This window comes from Mustela nivalis (assembly GCF_964662115.1).
Source record: "Mustela nivalis genome assembly, contig: HAP1_SCAFFOLD_556, whole genome shotgun sequence".
Classification (NCBI taxonomy): domain Eukaryota; kingdom Metazoa; phylum Chordata; class Mammalia; order Carnivora; family Mustelidae; genus Mustela; species Mustela nivalis.
Window position 1 is genome coordinate 172,196 of NW_028136103.1, and position 17,712 is coordinate 189,907.

Consider the following 17,712-nt stretch of genomic DNA (forward strand, 5'->3'; position numbering starts at 1 on the left):
CCTGAGGCCGGACACCAAGACGCGCCCCCCACTCTGGACAACAGGCCACAGAAGTAAAGGGCCAGCATCCCGCCACGGCTATGCTTAACACGGGACAATCTCGGGAGAAGGTCCTGGAAGAGGCTCGCAGGCCGATTTTCCGAGGGAAACGGCGGGTTGGGGAGGGAGCGCCCCTGACCCTCCCCGCCCTCCCCTCTCCCGCTCATCCCACATCACCAGCGGCGGGGCTGCTCCGCAGAAACTTACGCGAGGTTGTAGTGTCGCCCTCCCGACGCATGGCGGCAGCATCACCTGCTGGCTCGGCGGCAGCGGTCCGCACCCCTCTCTTGGCGGAGGCAGGCGGAGGCGGGCCTGTGGCGTCCTCTTTCATTGGCCGGGGGACGGACGCTGCCATGTTGGAGGAAGCAGTGCCTTCTGTACAGTGGAAACGCGGTGGCTTCACCGGTAGCGTCGGGGAGCGCAGCCTCCTACCTTTACTCCTCGCTCGAGTGTCGGTGCTGAGAGGCGGCGGCCGGCGGGATGGAGAGAAGTAGGATGAACCTGCCCAAGGGGCCGGACACGCTCTGCTTCGACAAGGACGCGTTCATGAAGGTGCGCGCCTGGGCTCTGCTCCTCGGAGCTGGGCCGTGGGTGGCCTGCCCTCCTTGGCCCTCCGGGGCCTCTCCTCAGGCTTCTCCTGCGGGCTTCCTGGGCCCTCCCCGCCCCGGACGGGTCCTCGGCGGGGACCTCACTGCACTTCGCAGTGAGTCTCTTGGCCTCGGGTGGGCTAGGTGCAGCCTGGAGAAAGCACTCCTGTGAAATCGTGCACATTGAATGAAAAGGCCTGAAAGTTCAGGGCAAGTGGTTTTGAGCTAAACGTAAAAGCCCCGGACCCGTAGGACCCGCCTCTGGTACCGTGCGGCACAGTCAGACCGCCACTCCCCCAGCCTGACAGAAGCCTCCCAGTGCCTTGTGCCTAGAAGCTCAGCGACTGTGCGTTGAACACATCTCTGAACGCACGTACTTACCAGGAATCCGGTCAAAAAGGCACTTAACCTAACGTTTATGCCTGACTTTCGTCTTAAGCTCAGAATGAGAAATCTGAAAGATTGTACTGTCTTTACTGGTTCTGGTCCAGTACTACAAAGCATACCAAGCTCCTTTTCTAAAGTTGCCCTACTTCTCTTGGTGAGGTCAGCCTGAAGCTGGCAGCAGATAACTGTAGGACATAAACTTACAGAATAGAAATTTAAACTGAAAAGACTTTACTGACAGGAAAGGTTCATCAGACATAGCCTTGAAAATGTCCCAAGGTTTGAATCAGAGGCAGGAGGAGCTTTATCTGTTTTCTGTATCCCTCTGGGTCTGTACTTAAACTATCAAAACGTATATGTTTAATTTCTAAGGATTGGGATTTAGTAGCTGGTTTCAGTGTTAAAAAGTTTTGGCTCTGTAGGTACCTAAAATTCTGAAAAGAGTTTGAATTTCTTACTTTTTTATGGCTTCAAGTCATAATATGTTTTTTTCTTTTTTGGGTTAACCAGCTAGTTCCTTTTTGATACTTGCATTTGAAAGACCCCCCCCCCCCGTTGTTAACTAATTAACTGCTCTTTTGTTGTGTAAGAGTACCCCTCCTCCCCTTGTAATGAAAAGACCCTTCCCCCAGGGTTGAATTCAATGTAACTGCTCTTTTGCCTTTCTGTAACCACTTGGCTTTTAGGGCTTGAGACTTGTCTCCTGTTTGAACAAGATACCTTCTCCTAATAGCAGAGGCAAGGTCACGCAGGCAAGGGGGCTGCATGGTCAGGTAGGTCACGTAGACAGGGGGCTGCATAGTCAGGTATGCAGGATGTCTTTCCGCTGAGTAATAAGGTCAAACTTCCCCTCTTTGTTTCCCCTTCCCGCCTTTCTCTTCGTGTGAGGGGGTCTTCCAAAGCCAATCCGCTAACACCAAGAATGCCTTTTTTCAAATGTTCAAATTGTCAGCCAATCGGCCCCGTCCCATCTGGGACTTGTTTGTACCTGTCTATAAAAAACCTGCACCACCCAGCCAGGTGTGCTCAGCTAGCAGGAGCTGCTGACCACCCGCAGGCGCCTGTGCTACAATAAAGAAACTCTTGCTGTTTGCATCCTGTGGCAGTGTTGAATTCTTGGGTAAGGGGATCCGCGGGTCTTTCAGCATTCAGATCACATCTCCCAAACTCTGGCTTTAAAAGTGCTTATGTCTGGATCCTCTGCGGTGTGGCCATATCATTTTTAATATGTAGGGATGTCTAGACGAAGGTATATTGTACTCTTGTTCTTGTATGGTGATGTTAAGCCACTGTAATAAAAGGTGTAAAGTGAATGGAGTGTCTGAAGGAGAGCACAGAGTGAATTCTCGGATCCAGAAACCTTTTGTTAACGAAGGACACGTGATGAGGAGAGAGGTCATTGGAAGAAGAAAAGGCACAGACACAGACTTAAAGAATGTCAAAGCACGGAAGTCTTTTTAGCTGTCTGTCTTTGGACTTCGTCAGGCTTTCTTTGGGCCTAACACTAGCATTTTCTCACACTTCCTAGCCCTGCCATCTTTCTCACTCTGAGCTGACATAATGCCTTTGGCCAAAGCAGCTTCGGAAAATAGAAATCTCAAAATATCAGTTCTAAAGTAGGACTTAGAGGTAGGGAGAGAGCAAACTGGGAAAGTGGCTAGAATGCCAGCAATTCCATATTCTTTCAAAGCTCTGAAATTTCTGAATATAATGTACAATTTGTAGTGTTAATGAACATGACCCCTTCATACATAGAAGGAAAATACATGGAACAGCTGTTCTGTGTAAAGTGGTATTGATCTTCTATGTGGGAGCTGGAGATAAAGGTTATTTGCAATTTGTGTTTCCGTCAGAGAGATGTTTTGTTAAGTTACAGTTCCGAGGCAGAAATGAGCAGAGAGCTTGCTCTCGGGGTTGTATTTCTATGTAGGTGTCTTGTTTGGCACATTTTGGAATGAGACTGGGATGGTAGAAAGGGAGATGGGGTGGGGCTGTGGGTTGCACCTTGGACACTGCATACATTGAGGGGTCCACGTTGATGCAGTCTTCATGGTAGAGCTGCAGTCAGGTTTACAGCAGGAAGTTGCATGGTCATACCTGTTGAGTGCGAGCTGACTGGTGGCAGGAGACTACTTAAAAAGTCATGTTTATGAGATCTAATAAGAAATAGAAGGGGAAAGGTATGCAAAAAAGGTAGGTGATCAAAGTGCAGGAATGGCAGATGGGGAAGGGTCACCTGGGGCAGAGGCACTGGCAACATCATACTTTGTCGGCTTAGAAATATGAAAATCCTTTGGGTTGACAGCCAACTAATAGATGAGCAGGACATAAGGTATTGGTAGTAGGGGGAGAAAGTGGCCTAACAGATAAATTAGACCATTTACATGGGTGTGCTATTGACATCACAAGTAGCCTTCCTCTTTCATCTCCAGTTGTACAGAAAAATTAGCAGCCATCCCACGGGACCTCCTCCATCCTGCTGATCATGATCCCATTCTTGTATTTGTCCCCTTCTCCTCCTCGCCTGGTACGGGGAGGGGCTCTCCTTTCTCCTCGGGTTCGGTCTCCACTCTGGCTCAGAGTCCATGCCCTCCCGCCCTTCCAGGAGCCTGGAGGATCCTCTCCCCTGCACTCCTTCCCATCACGCTCTCCTGTTTGATCCTCTCCCACTTGACTGCCCCACCTCTAGGTATTGCCCTGTCACTGTCGCGCATCACAGCCAGTGCTCAGGGGTTGACTTGACTTTCCCACCTTCCACCCTTCAGGCCCTGTCATTCCACTAAAGAGTTCTTACCAAAACTGTTTCTAAGTCAGCGCACCTGACCTTTCTCTGTCTCCTTACTCGACATCGCAGTAGACCAAATGCTCTGCATTGCTTCCTGTCTTTCTTCTACCTCTCTGATGTGTCTCCTGTGCAAAGTCATGCTTCTGGTAGCCACTGAATGCTGATTATGGGCTCAGCCCCGTGTTCCTTTCTTTCCCTAGATGACCTTTTGTGCAGCTTCATGACCACCTATCAGCAGGTAAGGCAGATTCCTATCTCTGGCCCACACGCCTCCTGAGCACCAGTTCTGTGTATCGGACTTGCTGACCTTTCTTCTCGAATGTGTCTGTGGTCCCTCAGACTCATCAGGTTCAAGACGGTATTCATGAGCACCTCCTCCACTGAAAACCACCTTTCTTATTCTATTGCCTCTCTCGGTAAACACTTCATACGTTTAGCCTGGGGTCGGGAAACCAGAAGTCAACTCCTACTCTGTCACCTTTCCAAAATCTAGTCTGTCACACCAAGTCCTGTGGATTTCGCTTCCTAAACCTCTTGAGTCCATATACTTCTTTCCATCTCTTCTCGTACCTTTGCAATGCGCCCTTGCCATCACACCATAGAAGCTTCTCACCCAGTCTCCATGCGCCTTCCTTGTCTTTCTGGCCCCTGGTCTACACTGCAGGCAAGCCACTCTTGTCAGAATGCGGATGTGGTCTTGTATGTACCAGGTGACTGGTCAGTCCACCAGCTCTTGAAAAACCATTTTCCCACGCACTCGAACGTATTTCAAAGAGAATCAGTCCCCCATGAGGTAGTTTTCCTTGGTAGACAGTTTGTTTCTGCACTGAGCCATCTGCCTCCTTCAAACTTCTCTGTGTCAGTTCCTCTCTGGAACCTGTGGCTTCATTGGCACCCCGGGTAGGCACAGGATGACCTTTTCCATGAGAAGTGAAGGCAGGAGCCCTCTGGACGGTGAATGTATGTACCCTCATGTTCCATAGGTAAAAGAACAGTGTGTGGGGGTGGGGGGTAAGTCCTTGAGGTTTCTCCCTGTTATAAGTGGGTGAACTGGGAATTTTTTTTTAAAGATTTTATTTATTCGACAGAGAGAGATCACAAGTAGGCAGAGAGGCAGGCAGAGAGAGAGGAGGAAGCAGGCTCCCCACCGAGCAGAGAGCCCGATGCGGGGCTCGATCCCAGGACCCTAGGATCATGACCTGAGCCGAAAGCAGAGGCTTTAACTCACTGAGCCACCCAGGCGCCCCTGAACTGGGAATTTTGAGACAGGAAGCAGGTCCTGTGTGTCCTTGTTTGCAGGGAGCATGCATTCTGATGGACAAAACGGAAAAGGGGAAGAATGAGCAGCTGCTCAGATCTGTTTGTACTGTGCTGGTTGATTAGCTGTGACCTGCAGATGTGGGTCCCATCCTCGGCTCTGCTCTCTGCCTGCTTATGTCTGACTTGGGGCAAATCACTCGCCTCCAGCCTTCTGTTTGCTTGTTAGTATAATGAGGTGGTGCTTATCTATTTGATCTTTGCCAGCTCCTCTGAAAAGACTCTAGTCCATCCTGGCTTGCAGATAAGGAAACTGAGGCCTGAGGTGTGATGACTTCCTTTAAAGCCACACAGCTAGTTGGGGCCAATCACAGGCCAGATCTCCTGACCCCCACACATCAGTCCTTGGAAATCCTACTGTAATGTGTTCCTTTCCAGAGGCCACAGGTGGGAACTGAGGGAAGTGGGACAAGAGCTTTTGATTTTCTAATTCACTCTTTGTAGTACCATAAAACTTATTTAAATAAAATGTTGGCCTACTAAGTTATTGATTATTAGTAAGTTCTTTGTTCAAAATTTGAGAGCAAGAAGTATTATGTAAATATATCTTTTTGTTATTTAACTAGTCTTACAACATTTAGCATCAAATTTCTTGAAACATTTAAACAAATTAATCACAAACTGGGGCTTGGGCTCTTTCTTTCTTTCTTTTTTTTTTTTTTAAGTAATCTCTATACCCAACATGGGACTTGAACTCACAACCCTGAGATCAATACCTGCACGCTCCAGTGACTGAATGAGCCAGGTGCCCTTTGGGCTTTTTGTTTTTAAGTTCCTCAGGTGAGGGGCTGCCTTAGTGGCTCAGAGGGTTAAGCTTCTGCCTTCAGCTCAGGTCATGGTCTCAGGGTCCTGGGATCGAGCCCTGCATGGGACACTCTGCTCAGCATGGAGCATGATTCCCTCCCTCTCTGCCTACTTGTGATCTCTCTCTCTGTGTCAAATAAATAAATAAAATCTTAAAAAAGTTTCTTAAGTGATTCTTAAGTGTGACGAGTGTTGAGAACTCTAGCACTGGATAATTCCTTTAAATAGTTCAAGAAATTAATTTTGAAAAGTGAACTAAAAGCCTACATAGATTATGATTGGTGTTAAATTGAGGGGAAAAAAGAGATAAAGAGAAGAAATCAGCTGGAACAGAGTGTAATTAGGTACTCAAATATTTGTTAGATGGATAAATACATTTACGGAAAGTAGATGTTATTTTTTTTTTTGTCTCTTCATAAATATGTCAAATGGGTATATAAATTCAAGAAAGGAGTTTGATATAATATTGATGAAAATGTTAGAACAGAAGTTTTTTAGAATTTCAGTGTTACTATTTCATGATGCTTTTAAGATGATCTCTCTGTAGATGGTGGGAAGATCTTGTTAGCATATGTTTTTAATTTCTCAAGCTTGGATAATTTAGTCACCAAACAAAGATTTAGAATGAGTTTTGGGAGACACAAGTCCTAGATTATGTCCCCACCTAGCTGGGTCAGAGATTTGAGAGCAGGGGCTGGAGGGAAGAGCTCCAAGGACATTTTTGTATACATGCTGATACCTTGGGCGGGAACACTCTTCCCACACTTCCTGTGGCTAGTTCTTTTGTGTCATTTGGATCTCAACTCATTGTTCTATATTTCCTGGTTCATCCAAGTTAAAATACATGCCATTTGTCACTCAACCTTTACTGTGTCCTGTTTTCTTTTTAGCTGTGATCACTATTCATTAATCACTATTTGATCACTGTTCATTAATATAATGTTTGTTTACATATTTATTTTCTCATTTCTGCATTAGAATATCTGCTCCTTAAAAGCAGAGACCTTGTCTTTTCTTTTTATGACTGTGTCCCCAGGTCTTAGAGCAGAGCTGGAGTTGCATGATAAATAATTGAGGAATATTTATGGGATATACAGGAACATTTATTCATCTCTGTTGTCCATTGTTTTCAAGAATGGTTGGAAACACACACATACGTGAGCTCACACAAACTTTCTATGTCTTTCAACCCCTATGTAGTGTGCAGATTAGTGCTTAACTATTTTGGTTTTTTGTCTCGATGAAATGGGACATGTTTCATAAATTTCATATGCCCTCTTAGTACTTCTCATCATTACAGAGTGATGGTTCTGGGGGATTCTGCTTCTCGTGAAGATAGTATATAGTGATTTTATAAGTCCATGTATCTGGGAAGGAGTGTTTTACTTCTTGGCAGCTTAGAGAACTTCAATCTTTCCAAATTCCATGTAATTTTCAGAGCAATAAAGCTACTAATTTCAGATTATTGGTAAGTTTTAAATGATTAATTCCCAGGTTACTTTGAATTAGTTTTTGTTTGCCATCCCTGATTGCAGCTAGTTAGTAAAGTAGCTAAACTTTTAAACTCTATTTGGTTTTAATTTTGAGTGATGTCACTGCTTCTCTCATGGTTAATGGTTCTTAATTACCTGCAGCTTGTCTGGTTTGCTCATTTATTTTCCTGTGTTCCAACACCTCTTGTGATCTCCCAACTTCTGGCCTTTTGGGGGATTTGTACTTTAACTGGGTTCAGATAGGAAATACCCCTGAGTACAAAGAGAAGATATTTTTCTTCTAACTTCACTATCTCCTATTATTAATGTATTACATTGTTGTGGTACATGTGTTACAACTGATGAACCAGCATTGATACAGTATTAATTAATAACCCATGGTTTACATTAGGGTTCACTCCTCTTTCTATAGTTCTGTGGGTTTTGACAAATGTATAATGTTATTTACCTACTGTTGGTATCTTACAGCCTAGTTTCATTGCCTTGAAAAACCCTGTACCTCATCTATTTGTTTCTTCTCCTCTCTCTGCACCCTCCTCGCTCACCCCTCAGCCCAGGATCTTTTGACTGTCTAGAGTTTTACCTTTTCAGAGGCACCTGGCTGGCTTAGTTGCTAGGGCATCTGACTCTTGATCTCGGGGTTGTGAGTTCTAGCCACCACATTGGGTATAGAGATGACCTAAAAAATAAATAAAAATAAAAATGTTGGTTAATTTTTACCATTTCCAGAATGCCATAGAGTTGGAATCATATAGTATTTAGCCTTTGAGACTGGTCTTTCACTTAGCAATATGCATTTAAGGTTCTTCGAAGTCTTGTGGCTTAATAATTCATCTTTTAATTGTCGAATAATCCATTGTGTGGGTGTGGCACAGTGTACCTGTTCACCTACTGAAGGAGATTGGATTGCTTCCAAGTTTTGGCACTTCAGAGAATAAAGCTGCTGTAAATATCCTTGTGCAGGTTTTTGTGTGGACACTAGTTTTAAGCTCTTTTAGGTAAATACAAAGGAGCACAATTACTGATCTTATAGTGAGAATGTGTTTAGTTCTGTGAGAAACTGCCAAGCTGTCTCACACAGTGCATCCCATTTTGCATTCTGACCAAACAGTGAATGAGAGTTCGGTTGTCCCACATCCTTGCTAGCATTTTGGTATTACTAGTGCTTTGGATTTTTTATATTCTACGCGATATGTAATAGTACCTTGTTTAAATTTGCAATTTCTTAATGACATACAAAGTTGAGCATCTTTTCAGATCCTTTTTTTTTTTCGTTTTTAAAGATTCTATTTATTTATTAACAGCACAAGCATACGGAGAGGTAGCAGCAGGCAGCGGGAGAGGGAAAAAAGCAGGCTCCTCGCTGAGCCGGGGGCCCAGTGTGGATTTCAGTCCCAGGACCTGAGCTAAAGGCAGATGCTTAACTGACTGGGTTTCCCAGCCACCGCTCTTTTCACATTTTTTTTTTAAGATTTTATTTATTTATTTGACAGACAGATCACGAGTAGGCAGAGAGAGAGAGAGGAGGAAGCAGGCTCCCTGCTGAGCAGAGAGCCTGATGCGGGACTCGATCCCAGGACTCTGAGATTATGACCTGAGCCGAAGGCAGCGGCTTAACCCACTGAGCCACCCAGGCGCCCTCTTTTCACATTTTTAAATTAGGTTTGATTTCTTGTTGCTACTAAGACATCTTTATATTATATTTCTTATTTTAAGTCCTTTACCATGGATGTGTTTTGCAGATATTTTCTCTACTCTGTGACTGGTCTTTTCATTCTCTCTCTCTTTTTTTTTTTTTAAGATTTTATTTATTTATTTGTCAGAGAAAGAGCGAGCAAGAGTGAGCACAGGCAGACAGAGTGGAAGGCAGAGTCAGAGGGTGAAGCAGGCTCCCTGCAGAGCAAGGATCCCAATGTGGGACTTGATTCCAGGACGCTGGGATCATGACCTAAGCCAAAGGCAGCTGCTTAACCAACTGAGCCACCCAGGCGTCCCGTCTTTTCATTCTCTTAACAGTGTCTTTTACAGAGAAGTTTAATTTTAACAAAGTTCCTCTCATCCATTTTTTTCTTTTGTAGATCATGCTTTTGGTTTTATATCTGAAAAGTCATTGCCAAATCCAAGGATCCCTACATTTTTTCTTATGTCATCTTTAAGAAGTTTTGCATTTTACGTTTAGGTTTTGTGAAAGGTGTGAAAAGTTTGTTTTTATTCTTTTCATTTGTTTGTTTTTTCTTATCAATGCCCCATTGTTCGGTTCCATTTGTTGAAGACTGTCCTTGCCATTGAGTTGCCTTTGCCTGTGTGTGTGGATGTTGTTCTGGGCTCTCCACTCTGTTCCAAGGACCTGTCTCTTTTGCCAGGCACCTTCTGTCTTAATCACTATAGCTTTAATAGTAAGTCTTGAGATTGGGTGGTGGCAGTCCTCAATTTCCTTTTTTTCCCCGCTCTTTAATATTTTGTTGACTACTCTGGGACTCTTGGTTTTCCAGTTTTCCATCCAAATTTTAGAGTCAACATGTTGGTATCCACAGAATAACTTCCTGGCATTTTGATTGGGATTGCATTGAGTCTGTCGATCAGTTTGGGAAGAACTGACCTCTTAACAGTATTGAGTGTTCTTACCCAAGATTATGGACTTTCTTTCCACTTCACATCTTACCTTGCTTGTTATCTTTCATCAGAATTTTATACTTTTTCTCATATAGATCTTGTGCATATTTCGTTAGATTTGCACCTAAGTATTAATTTTTTTTGGTATGCTAATGTAAATGGTCTTGTGTTTTTAACTTCAAATTCCACTTGTACATTGCTGGTATATATGAAAGCAATTGACTTTTTAAATTTTTTAATTAAAATTCAATCTCATTAACATATAGTGTACTTTTAGTTTCATGGTTAGAATTTCGTGATTCACTGGTTGCATACAACACCCAGAGCTCATCCCAACAAGTGCCCTCCTTAATACCCCTCACCCAGTTACCCCAACTTTCCCCTCTCCAGTAACCCTCAGTTTGTTTCCTGTAGTTAAGTCTCTTGTGATTTGCCTCCCTGTCGGTTTCTATTTTTCCTTCCCTTCTCCTATATTCATCTGTTGTGTCTTAAGTTCCACATGTGACTGAAACTATATGGTATTTGTCTTCCTCTCGTTCCATCCATGTCCTTGCAAATGGCAAGATTTTGTTCTTTTTGATGGCTGAGTAATGTGTGTGTGTGTGTGTGTGTGTGTGTGTGTGTGTGTGTGTACCACATCTTCTTTATCCATTCATCTGTTGATGGACATCTGGGCTCTTTCAGTAGTTTGACTATAAACATCGGGGTGCTTTTGCCCCTTCAAATCACTTTGTATACTTTGGATAAACATCTAATAGGGCAATTGCTAAGTCGTTGGGTTGTTACATTTTTAACTTTTTGAGGAGCCTCCATACTGTTTTCCAGAGTTGCATTCCCACCAACAGTGTAGGAGGATTCCCCTTTCTCCACATCCTCGCCAACATCTGTTGTTTCCTGACTTGTTAATTTTAGCCATTTTGACTGATGTAAGGTGGTGTTTTGATTTGTATTTCCCTGATGCTGAGTGATGTGGAGCCCTTTTTCATGTGTCTGTTGGCCATTTGGATGTCTTCTTTGGTCTGTTCATGTCTTCTGTCTATTTCTTGACTGGATTTTTTTGTTTTTTGGATGTTGAGTTTGATAAATTCTTTATAAATTTTGAATACTGGCCCTTTGTCTGATACATCATTGGAAAGCAATTGACTTCTGTATTTTAACTGTGTATTGTGCAGACTTGCTATAATCACTTGACTAGTTTCAGGAGGGTGTGGGGTGTGAAGTCTTTGTATTTTCTGTAGACAGTCATGTCATCTGTGAACAAAGTTTTATTTTTTCCCAGGTTGTATACCTTTTGTTTCCTTTTCTTACCTTATTTCATTAGTTTGGCCTTCCAGTATAGTATTGAATAGTAGTAGTAGGAGGGACATCCTTGCCTTGATTCCCTGTCTTCTATTTTCTCAGTATTAATATCATGTTAGCTGTGGATTTTTGGAGACATTCTTTATCAAGTTGAGGAAGTCCTCCTATTCCTAGTTTCCTGAGGGTTAATAATGAAGAGGTGTGGATTTTGTTAAATGTTTTTTTTCCTCCCTTCATTGATATGATCATGTGATTTTTTTTTCTGTTGATATGATGGATCACATTGATTTTCTAATGTTGAACATTTTCTAATGTTGCATACCTGGAATAAATCCTACATGATCCTGGTGTATAATTTTTTAATATAGTGTTTGCTTTTATTTGCTAATTTTTGTTGAAGATTTTTGTGTCTGTGTTCATGAGAGATACTAGTTTGTAGTTTCTTTTCTTGTAGTATTGGTTTTGATGTCAGGGTAATAATGATCTCCTAGAATGATTTAGGAAGTATTCCTTCTACTTTTACTTTCTGGAAGAGATTTTAGAGAATTGTGTAGTATTCCATAAATGTTTGGTTGAATTTACAGTGATTGGGATTGTTAGCAGTAGCCATCCCTTCTTTCATCTGATATTAGTAATTTATGTCTTCTACCGTTTTTTCTTTGTTTGCCTGGCTAAGGGTGTATCTGTTTTATTGATGTTTTCAAAGAAACAGACTTGGGGTTTATTGATTTAAAAAAAAATTCCTGGTTTTAATTATATTGATTTCTGCTCTAATTTTTATTTTTTTCTACTTCCTTTAGGGTTTTTTTTTTAATGATTTTATTTGACACAGAGAGAGTCAGTGAGAGAGGGAATACAGGCAGGAGGAATGGGAGTCAGAGAAGCAGCCTCCCTGAGCAGGAAGCTCTGATGCAGGGCGCTGTCCCAGGACCCTAGGACCATGTCCTGAGCCAAAGGCAGATGATTAACCAACTGAACCACCCAGGAGCCCCTCCTTACTGTAGATTTGATTTTGTTGTTGTTGCTTAAAATGGAAGCATAGATTATTGACTTTAATCTTTTTTTTTCTAATATTTGCATTCAGTACTGTATTTTCCCTTTAAGCAGCATTCCACACATTTTGCTACATTGTATTTGGTTGAGACTGCTCTCCTGTCATTTAGAAGTGTGTCATTTAATCTCCATGTATTTTGGACTTCTTCAGCTGTCTTCTGTTACTGATTTTTAATTCCATTGCGGTCTGAGAACATACTTGGTATAATTTTTATTTTTAAAAATTTGTTGTGTTTTGTGGCCCAGAATTATTCTGTCTTGATGAGTGTTCCATATGAGCTTAAGAAGAATGTGTGTTGCACTATTACTGGGCGAAATTGTCTGTGTACATCTGTTGTACGGTAATTGATGGTGGTGTTAAGTGTGCCATGTCTGGACTGAATGTCCACATCTGTCAAATCCTTGTTGCCCTGCTGCTGGATCGGCCCATTAATGATGGAGAAGTGTTGAAGTCACCAGCTGTGATAATGGAATTGTTTATTTCTCCCTGCAGTTCTGTTAGGTTGTGTCTCACTTGTGTTGATCAAGCACACATACATTAAGGATAATTGTGTCTTCTTGGTCAGTCGATTTCTTTATCATGATGTAATGCTGGTCTTTATGCCTGATAATTTTCCTTCTCTGAAATCTGCTTTGTCTGAAATTCATGTAGCTATACCATTGTTCCTGTGATTAGTGTTACTTTGGATTTTTTTTAATGTATCCTAGCATTTAACTTGTTGATATTTAAGTTGTTTCATTTTTCATCAAAATGTAATTCACAAAGCATAATAGTTGCCATTTTAAAGTGTACTCTTCTCTGGTTTTTAGTATATTTACTGTGTATATGGTACATATGTCACTTCTGTCTAATTCCAGAATGCTTCCATCACCCGAAAAATAAACCTCTTAGTTCCAATTCTCCCCTCCCCTTATTCCCTGGCAATCATGAATCTACTTTCTGTTTTTATGGATTTGCCTTTTCTGGAACATCTCATATCAGTGGAATTGTATAACACGTGACCTTTTGTGTCTGGCTTCCTTTAACCTGAGAGTAGAATGTTTTCAGACTTCACTCGTGTTGTAGCATGTAACAGTTTATTCCTTTTTATGGTTGTGTATCCATTCATCAGTTGATGGACGTTGGGTATATACTCTTTTGGCTGTTATGAGCAGCGCTGCTGTGCACATTCATGTACAGGTTGTGGCAGGAACATCTGTTGTCAGTTCTGTCAGTGTCATACCCCTAGACGTAGAACTGCTGGGTAATTGTACGTGTGTAACTTCTTGAGGAGCTATCGAGCTGTTTGCTGCCTTAGCCACACTGTTTTACATTCTCACCGACAATACAGGAGGGTTCCAGCTTCTCCGCCTTCTTGCCAGCACTTTTCTTCCTTTTTTTCTCTTTTTCTTTTTCTTATGTTACCATAGTTGTCCTAGTGGGTGTGACGTGGCATCTGCATGTGCTTTTGATTCGCATTTCCCCAATGACTAAGAATGTCGAACATCCCAACATGTGCTCTTGACCGTCTGTGTATCATCTTTGGAGAAATGTCTATTCAAAAGTCTTCGGCTTGTTTTTAAATTAGGTTATTTGTCTTTTTGTTGTTGAGTTCTAAGAGTATATTTGCATATTCTGGTTATTAGATCCTTGTCAGACAAATGATTTGCAGATACTCTCTCCCATTCTGTGGGTTGTCTTTTCACGTTCTCCGTAGTGTCCTTTGACACACGAAAGTTTTTATTTTGATCAAGTTCAGCTTATCTAATATTTCTTATTGCTTTGTGTATCATGTCTAAGAAAGCTTTTCCTGATCCAAAGTCATACAGATTTTCACCTGTTTTCTCTGAGTGTTACAGTTTTTACTCTTACATTTAAATCTTTGATCCATTTTGAGTTATATTTTTGTGTATGTGTGACGTTGCTGTTCCAAGTTCATTCTTTTGCATGTAGATATTCACTTGTCCCAGTAGTAGGCACTCGAAAAGACTGTTTTTCCCCCCATTAAATGGTCTTGGCATCCTTGTGAAAAATCAGTTGACCATAAATGTATGGATTGTAAATACTTTCTTTTTGAATACTTGGGAAATCTACACTATAAAGTAAAACCATTCCTAAAGTAGTAACACCATTCTTGGTTAAGTGAAATGGGTCTCTATTATGGCACTGTGAGTTTGGGTTTGCTTTTCACAGCAAATGCTGCCTAACCCAGTATTCACAGATGTTCCGAGTTATTTAGTCATGTGTTATGCAACTTTTGTTTATCTGAGAACAAATGCATAAATGGTAAGTTGAGTACTAATATTACCTAATAGCATTTGTTCACTGAGGCTGAGTTATATTATTTATTTATTTATTTATTTATTTATTTAAGATTTTATTTGAGAGTGAGAGAGTGCAGGAGCAGGAGGAAGGGACAGAGGGAGAAGCAGGCTCCTTGCTCAGCAGAGCGCCTGATGTGGAACTCAAACCCAAGAGACTGGGATCATGACCTGAGCCAAAGGCAGATGCTTAACCACATAGGCACCCCAGTTATACAATTTAGAATGCCACCATGAAGTTCAAGAACTTCAACAATGTGTAACTGAGGCAGGGAAAGTGATCGACCTAAAGGTATACAGTTGGTGAGTAGGATGGCCAGGATTATGAACCGAGACCCCCTCCCGTGATGTACTACATAACTATGATATAAGGTCTGAGATGGTCTCAGGAGAAAAAGGTCCAGGCTCATTTGGTCACCAGTGTAAGAAGCAGGTGGCTTTCTGTAGATGACTGTGAAATTACGGTTTGGTATGAAGTCCTTCTCTCCGACACTAGCAGGGTCAGTCTTTGGTTGATTAACTAAAAAAGTCAGTTTAAACAAGTTCTCTTAGGGAATGGTACATACAGTTTTTAGGATTTTATTTGGAAAAAATATATGTACATTTATTCTCCATTGAAACAGTGCCAGGTCCTTTCTCTGGAAACTGGCCTGCAGATTAGATTTCTGAGTTATCACAGCACTTGGTTCACTCAATAGGTTAGGCATCTACCTTCGGTTCAGGTCATGACCTTGGAGTCCTGGGATGGAGTCCCGCATTGGACTCCCTGTTCAGCAGGGAATCTCCTTCTCCCATTGCCCCTGTCCCTGCTCATACTGTCTGTCTGTGTCTCAAATAAATAAAAAGAATCTTTTTAAAAAAAGCTTTCTATGTTGTCTTTTTTTGCCTTCAGTTTCAGTTTCTTTAACTGAATTGAGTGAGAATCCTGTAATCACTCCCTCCCTGCCTGGTACTTGGTCATCTCACCCATACCTAACTTAGCAAAAATTTTTATTGATTTCTTTGTATCAAATCTTTCCAAAGTAGCTGTGTTAGTTTTCAAAAGAACAGTGATTTTTTTTTTGCAGTCATATTTTGTTGATTTACATAGAGTTTAATGAAGCTGTATACTTACGAAGTAAGTGTAGGTGTCCTTAACTAGTTTGGGAATCATCACATTTGATTCTTGCTGACTAAACAGGTCATGGAGTAGCAGAGTCACAGGGGAAGTAGATAGTAATTTATTGCCTCTAAGCATATAAGCCTACCCGGGTATCACAGAATTGTAAAGGGGAAACACAGGATAGCTAATCCTGTGAGACCAATACTTGGAAATAGGTTATGAAAGATTTGGAACATCTGTTCAATGGGACACTCAGCATGCACATAAAATATTAATAGAAATGTATGTGCGTTACGTAAAGACATTCAAGTTATATTTTTAGATGGGAAATTTTTTTTAATAGAATGGGTTTTTATTTTTTAATTCTTTTTTTAAGATTTTATTTATTTATTTAACAGAGAGAGAGGTCACAAGGAGGCAGAGACAGGCAGAGAGAGGGGGGAAAGTAGGCTCCCAGCTGAGCAGAGAGCCTGATGTGAGGCTTGATCTCAGGACCCTGAGATATGACCTGAGCGGAAGGCAGAGGCTTAACCCACTGAGCCACCCAGGTGCCCCTAGCTGGGAAATAGTTTAGAAGAGCATGAATATTTGTGTGTGTGTGTGTGTGTACACATATGTGTGTGTACACACATACATAGAGAAGGTCTGGGGTTTCCATTCAAGATGGTGGCATAGGAGGATCTTGAACTCATTTCTTCTATGAAATACACACTGAATCTATAGCTCCATATGGAAAAATTTCCTGTGGAAAAAACCCTACAACTAGCTGAGTGACTCCTACACATTAGGTGAGTAAGGAAAAAAACCTATGTTGAAGTAAGAATCAGTCTTGCCATAAACCCCACCCCTGGTACAGTGACCTGGGATTGGGAGGGTACTCAAAATCCCAGGCTTCTCCCTGAAGAGCAAAGGGTTTGAGCCCCACTTCTGGCACCCCAACTTCCAAGACATACATCTAAGAGACAAGACCCCAAAACATCCAGCTTTGAAAGCCATCAGAGCTTGCACCCATGAGACCCACAAGGCAAACTGAGAAACAGTTCTTAAAGCAGTCACACGAGTAGACTGACCCACCCTGGAACTCAGGACAGAAGCAGCAGACTGAAATGGGTTCAGATTTCTGTGAAAGAGGCTCATTTGCTTATCTTAAAGCCCTGAGGGGCAGGCATCTAATTTAGCATGGATCTGGGAGCCTAGTAAGGTATTCTCCAAAGATGGAGCTGATGGGTACCATCTTTGCGCTGTCCCTTTACCTCGCTTCTGCTTTCTGGTATCTCCTGGAAAGGAGCTTGAATGCTCGTATGATGCCCCGAGGTTGGCAGTTGCTACCCAGGGTATACCTCTAGATCACCTGGCTCTAGCGGCCAGCAAGACTCACACTCACTGTAGTGAGTATCACAGTATTTACAACAACCAAGACTTGGAAATAACTAAAGTGTCCACCAACGGGGTGAATGGATAAAGAAAATGTGTGTGTATATGATGGAATATTACTCAACCATAAAAAGAAGGAAGTCTTGCCATTTGCAACAACATGGATGGACCTTGAGGATATTGTACTGAGTGAAATAAGTCAGACAGAGAAAGAGAAATACTGTATGATCTCCCTCACATGTGGAATCTAAAAAACAAAACAAAATGAAGTCATAGAGAACAGATTGGTGGTTGCCAGAGGCGAGGTTGTGGAGGAAATAGATGAAGGGGTCCAGTGGTATAAACTTCCAGTTAATAAGATAAGCCTTGGGGATGTAATGTACATCATAGTGACTGTAGTAAATAATACTGTGTATTATTGTATATTAATGTTATTATTTTTTATTAGAAATATGTATTATTAGCCCCAGGGTTACAGGTCTGTGAATTGTCAGGCTTACACACTTCCCAGCACTCGCCGTAGTACATACCTTCCCCAATGTCCACAACCCCACCACC

The 17,712-nt window shown here is 42.0% G+C and overlaps 1 protein-coding gene across 6 annotated transcripts in view; it reads left to right on the forward strand.

Annotated features, from left to right (window-relative positions):
- Window positions 1-280: 280 nt before the first annotated feature.
- LOC309857252 (conserved oligomeric Golgi complex subunit 2-like) overlaps window positions 281-17,712 on the forward strand; it is a 33,354-nt gene continuing 15,922 nt past the window's right edge. For 3 of the 6 annotated variants that reach the window (XR_014307579.1, XM_082750024.1, XM_082750025.1), the window contains exon 1: window positions 281-591. The gene's annotated coding sequence lies outside the window, so the exon portion shown is untranslated. The remainder of the gene's footprint in view (window positions 592-17,712) is intronic. The other 3 variants (XM_082750029.1, XM_082750023.1, XM_082750026.1) reach the window with 3 other exon arrangements.